The sequence below is a fragment of the Asparagus officinalis genome, chromosome 7, assembly GCF_001876935.1.
Source record: "Asparagus officinalis chromosome 7, Aspof.V1, whole genome shotgun sequence".
NCBI lineage: Eukaryota > Viridiplantae > Streptophyta > Magnoliopsida > Asparagales > Asparagaceae > Asparagus > Asparagus officinalis.
In genome coordinates this window covers 149,978,392-149,984,965 of record NC_033800.1, presented here as the reverse complement: position 1 = coordinate 149,984,965, position 6,574 = coordinate 149,978,392, and positions in this window count along the sequence as shown.

The window sequence follows — 6,574 nt, the reverse complement described above, 5'->3', positions numbered from 1 at the left end:
CAATGAAAGAATCAATACTCCAAAAAGTATACGAGTATAAACTGCTTCTTAAATACTCCGAAAAGTATATGAGTATAAACTGCTTCTTAATACTCCAATAAAGTATACGAGTATAAACTATTCCCTATTCTTGGTTAAGAAGTTCCTGGAGAATATTTTCATTCTTAAGGATAACTCAACAACACTACGCCGGACAACGCGTCGCAAATAAAGACTCAACGCCGACAGTCGAGGGCCAGTTCTGTGTTCAACCAACAAGCACGAGCTAAAAATCAGAAAACCAGGAATTGACTTCAAGTTCGAATTTCCGACAACGGTCAGACAATAAATGCAGCACCGGAACTCTTGCAGACATTCGACAAAGCACCGAATAGCCTGGAAGATTGAAGGAATCAAGAACGGAAGTCATTCCAAGGTCCCATTACACCGACTGAAGGTGGGGACAATCATATCCAAAGTATTCCAGACTCTTCTATAAAAGAACGAGACTGAAATACTTTGGAGGGGGTATCTGTAGGCATATAAAATTGCTTATAGGTCCTTTAGCTCAGCTCGGCACAAACCGACGAACCAACGAGGCGACGAGATCGACGAATCGCATCAAGCGACGGAATGCATCCATACACGTGCGGGATCAAGCCAAGGGTTCGAAGAGTCAACGAGTCATCCAACCAAAGGCATACTCGGACGAATGACGATCGAATCAAGATCGGTTTCGGACTCCAACTCAGAAGCGGATTTACTGCCAAATCAGGAATCCAATTTACTGCCAAATCAGATCATCAAATCAGAGACTAAGTTAATCAAATCACGGACAGAACCAAAGGCGGAAAACACCAAAACCACCACCTAGAGGGGCTCGGCCGAAGCCGAGCCAACTTCAGGTGGCTCGGCCCAAGCAAGGCACAGTGAGGGTAGCCTATAAATAGGCCACCCCCTTGTTCATTTGAGAGGGTTGGAAATTTTGGAGAGAGGCGAAGCCCTGCTGGATTGGAGACTCGGAACTTAAAAAAGATTGAAACTTTGGGACTTCGGGGACTCACTCCTTCAGATCTGGTGCTCGGCGATCATCAACGTCAAATAAGGCAGGTGTTCGAGAGGATCAGATCTCAGATCTACGCAGGCATACTCCGGATCTAAGCTTGGTCTTAGATCCCGAGACTTGGACGATTGTTTCCTTGGTGAAACAATCCTCCCCGGCTATTATTTCCTTGGTGAAATAATACCCGTTGTACTGCGTAGATCCGACCGGATCTAGATCTCGCGGTGGTCCACGGCAAACAACCCCGGCGCAGGCAAAGAACCCACAAAGCGAGCGACCGCAAAACAGGAGCTCGCGATTCGTTCGACACAAAAGGAGAAAAGTTGTAATCTTTGTTTATTTTTCTTTGATTTTCGTTGTAACCGGATCTTATAAAAAGACCGGATCTTTTGTAACTCAAAAAGTTGTAACTCAAGATGACAATGGAATCAATAACAAAGAAAGCAACGAATTTTCCAGCGAACAATATCCTTCAAAAGGATCTGGTTGTTTTCATTTTAAATGAAAAAGTAAAGGAAATTAACCCAAAATCTATAATCTTAGATGAATCATTTGGATTGATATTAATATTAAAAAAAGACATATCTATCAAAGAAATACTAAATGATTTCCCATTGGAGAATATATTAAACAACTTTTTCCAATCAAAGAAGCATTTTTCATAGACAATACAAGAAATATTGGTAAGTCTTATAAAATTTCATATTTTATTCTTCAAATACTAAAGGAATCATAAACTTATTATATAATTAGATATAGATGATCTTGCAATAACAACTAATGTGAAGCTATTGATCAACTATATTACGAAATATAACAAACCAGACAAGAGGAGGAAAATCACTATAATTGACAAATGATATCCACATAATACTTACTTAACAAGCTAGACAAAAGGTGGGAAATCACTATAGTGGACAAAATATATACACATGATACTTTCTTATCATAGCTTAAGATACACGTGTAATATATTTCATAATTCATGATTTTTTGAGCTACAACCCATAATTTTTTACCATTTTTAGTGGTCTCGACCCGTTGAAAAATAATTTTTCGAATGCCAAAATTCAAGACTTTATAAGTTATAACCCATAATTTTTGGCTATTTTTAGTGGTTCCGATCCATTGACAAATAATTTCTCGAATGCGAAAATTCATAATTTCATGAGTCATAACTCATGAATTATGACCATTTTTAATGGTTTCAGGACCAAAATTCATGAGTTCATGATCTATAACCCATGATTTTTAGCCATATTATTGGTTTTGACCTGTTGGCAAATAAGTTCACTGATAGCCAAAATTCACTATTCAATGAGTTATACCCATGATTTTTAGCCATTCTTAATGGTTTTAACCCATCAGTAAATAATTTCTTAAAAGCCAAACTTCACGATTTTATGAGCTATATAACACACGATCTTTGCCTTTTTAATGGTTTCGACGCATTAGCAAATATAATCTCAAAGGTTAAAATTGGCAATTTCATGAGCTATAATCCATAAATTTTGGCAACTTTTAGTTGTTTTAACCTGTAGGCAAATATTTCCCAAAAACCAAAATTTCCAATTTTATGAGTTATAACTAATAATTTTTGGCCATTTTTATTTGTTTTGATCTGTTGACAAATAATTTCCTAAAGGCTAATAATATACATGATGTCCTGAGTAATAACCCATGATTTTTGGCCATTTTAGTGGTTTCGGCTCATAGGCAAATAACATCTCGGAGGCTAAATTTGCTGAATTTATGATCAATAACCCATAAGTTTTTACCATATTTTATGGTTTCAACCTATTGACAAATAATTTCATGAGCTAACACATGGTTTTGTGGCCATTTTTAATGGTTTCAACATGTAAGCAAATAATTTCCCAAAGGCCAAAATTCATGATTTCATAAACTATAACCCACGATTTTGGCCATTTTTAGAGGTTTTGACCCATCAAAAATAATTTTTGGAAGCCAAAATTCAAACTTCATAAGCTATAACACAATATTTTTGGTTATTTTAGTTGTTTTGACTCGTAGGAAAAAAATATTCTGGAGGCCAAATTTCAAGATTTCATGAGTCATAACGCACGAGTTTTTGTCATATTTTGTGGTTTCAACCCGTTGATAAATAATTTCGTGAGCTATAGTTCATGATTTCATAAGCTATAATCCATGAGTTTTTGGCCATATCTAATGGTTTCCACATGTAGGCAAATAATTTCTTAAAGAAAAAACCCACATCTTCATGAGCTATATAACTCATGATTGTTTTTACCATTCTAATTAGTTTCGACTAGTCTGCAAACAATTTCTCAAAAGCTAAAATTCCTCATAAGCTATCACCCACGATTTTTGGCTATTTAGTGGTTTTGACTCATTTTTAAATAATTTTGTGGAGGCTAAAATTCGCAATTTTGTGACCTATAAGCTATAATTTTTGACCATTTTTAGTGGTTTCAACCTATAAGCAAATAGTTTCTTAGAGACTAAAATTAATAATTTTCATGAGATTACCATCGAATTTTACCTATGTGGTTTTGACTAGTTGGCAAGTAATTTCCTCGAAGCCAAAATTCAAGATTTCATGAGCTATACACGATGATATTTGCCCATTTTTAGTGGTTTCGACCTGTGGGCAAATAATTTACTGTATGCTAATATTCATGATTTCATGAGCTATAACCTAATATTTATAGCCATAATTTGTGGTTTTAACCTGTTGGTAATTCAGGAAGGCAAAATTTAATAATTTCATGAGTTGTAACCCCAAAAGTTTTGGGTTTTTAGTAGTTTCGACCTATAGGCAAGTAATTTCCCAAAGGGCAAACTTTAAGATATTACGATTTCATGAGCTATAACTAATCATTTTTAGTGGTTTGGAGTAGCTAGCAAATTATTTCGTCAAAAGAAAATTTTGACCGAAATCCTGCAAGAAAAGTTAGGGTTTTAGGTCAAAATCCAAATAAAATCTCGAAGGGACCTATAACCAATAGCCTTAGGGTCGGCTCTTACCAAGAATCGGCAAATATCAAGCTTCGGTGGAAAACAAGCGAGGGAAAGTGCGAGTTTTTAGCCAAAATCCTATGAAAAGTTAGGGTTTCATTGTTAGAATCGAACAAAATCCAAGAAACAATACAAGATTGAAGCCATAGGAGCGATGCTTACCGAGAGTTCGAGGAGAAACAAGGCTTAGTAAGGAAGAACTAAAGAAAGAGTTTCAAAACAGGCAAAATTTCATGACTTCTTGAGCTATAATCCATGATTTTTGACTATTTTTAGTGCATTCGACCTGTAGGCAAATAATATCCTCGAGGCCCAAATTCACAATTTCATCGACTATTTCCCTTTTAGTGTTTTCGAGCAATTGACAATTTTTTCGTAAGCCAAATTCATGGCTTCATAAGTTATAACCCACGATTTTTGCTATTTTTAGTGATTTTAACGTGTTGGCAAAAAATATTTCATGAAGGCCAAAATTCATAATTTTATGAGCTATAACTCATGATTTTTTACCATTTTTAGTGGTTACTACGGTTGGCAAATGTAGGGTGAATATTTGATTTCCCGAAAAAGGGAGTTTCGTTTGTATTTATAAGAAAGCTTATTACAACTAATGAAATAGTTACAACCGAAGCAGAGGGAAAGGCCCTCTTTTGTTTTGGTGCTGGGGACTTTTAGTGAGCCTACCGGAATGCTTCGTCGACTGCTCGGTGATCAGAGTCTGCCTTCCCTCTGGACCGTTCGAATGAGGGTTTGCCCTGGAGACTTCAAAGTTCGCAGTTAGAAAAAGCTTCACAAACTTTGAGAGAGTTTCGGGTCTGTTTAGGTTCGCCGGCGATCGGGGAGCCGGAACAAGCCAGTGGTGCCTGCAATGCAAAAAGGTTAGCAGAGAGCCCCTTGGGTCCTCTGAAACTCTTTTCTCTAAAGTATTTGCGACTCCCCTCCAGTGTGCCCGGAAGGGTTCTTTTAAAAGGGAAAAGACAACTATGACTCCTTCCGACTTGATTTTGGAATAAGGGAAATGAATAGACCAAGATCATTTCATAATAAAAAAAAAGCGTCTTCCCAGCTGTTCCTTCGAAACCAGTGAAGGTACTATAAGAGAAAAATAGAATAGATGATATAATATGTCCTGTCCCAAAACTACGAAATAAGGAAATGCAAACTTACAATAATAAGTATTGTAAAAGAAGCAAACCAAACCGACTAGACTAATCCGAGATGTTTTGTAACCAGCCATATAATAGAATCCAGAAAATATAATAAAATAGAGATCCCCCGCGATCGATGAACCGTCTGCTCGGATCCAACCAGAATACTAGAATACAACGTGAGACCTGCTCAGAGATGGCTATATATAAAGACACGACGCTAATATAATCTTCATCCGGGTCAGAGAGAGGCGGTGAAGTAGTGTTACAGTACATACGAGATAGAAAAAAAAGTCTAGCCAGTCTTGCCGGAGTGCCGGCGGACGCAGGCTCACAGTACCGTCAGACAGCCGAGAGTTGGATATATATGAATGCCTCAGGTTGACCATCGACACAATAGACAAGACTCCATTCGCGACTACAGATGCGCGATGTGAGAAAAAACGAAAAAAACCGTAAAATATTAAATGAAACCGGTAACTAAGCAAGAGGGTACTAGTGCCTCTTCTTCGTCCTTTTGGGATCGAGAGAAAACGAGATAGGAAAGACAGGCCAACATCCAGTGGGTCAGTGATACCACAGCTGTACATAGACGGTTTTGTATTCGAGAGGGCTGTTGGCGGATTCGACCTTCCGGAAATCGGGCAGGCCGAGTTGAGCGAGGAGCAAAATTTCCTTCCGCATCCCTGGAATCGCTCCTAGGGGACGTGGCATGGCCTGGCGAGTCGACCGTGTATGCGAACCCTCGGATTTGAGGCAACAGTCGACGTCTACGCGGTTTAGGATCCGTTGGTTCAGAGAACTGGGGCGTGACAGCCGACCTTCTCGTAGAACAAATTCCCTGTAGACATAGAAGGCTATTCTTTTTACGTCTAACAAGACCCCTCTCAAAGTTTTTCGGACTAAATGGCTTTGCGTGTGGTGCTGGAAACACTTTGAACCTTGAAGAAACTGGTTGGGCCGAAGCAAGGTTGCTTCCGATTTTCTTCTTCTTTAGGTCTTTTATGGCAAACCCTCGCTATCCCAAACGGCGTTTGATGTGCCTATTACCGTAGTTACCGTTTGAAATCGGGCTGCACTATTTTCCTCAAGTATGTGAAGTCTGTCCCGAACAAGTTTATTCTTAGGGCCTTTAATGCTAAAGAGATTCTTCTTCTCTAACCCCTTAGCCATTCTTGGGGCGTGGTCTTCAAACCGTTTTAAAGAAGTCATTCTTTTGGCTTTGTTCGTCAATTTTACCATTTGGAGGGCGCAATTGCTCGTCAAGAGGAAATTAATTTTTTGAGGCCATTTTTCGCGCGACTCGTGGGGGGTTTATGCCAAGTTTGTGCAGGCGAAACCCTTCCTTTTGTAGGGCGGACCGGATCTGGACGAGAGACTAGCG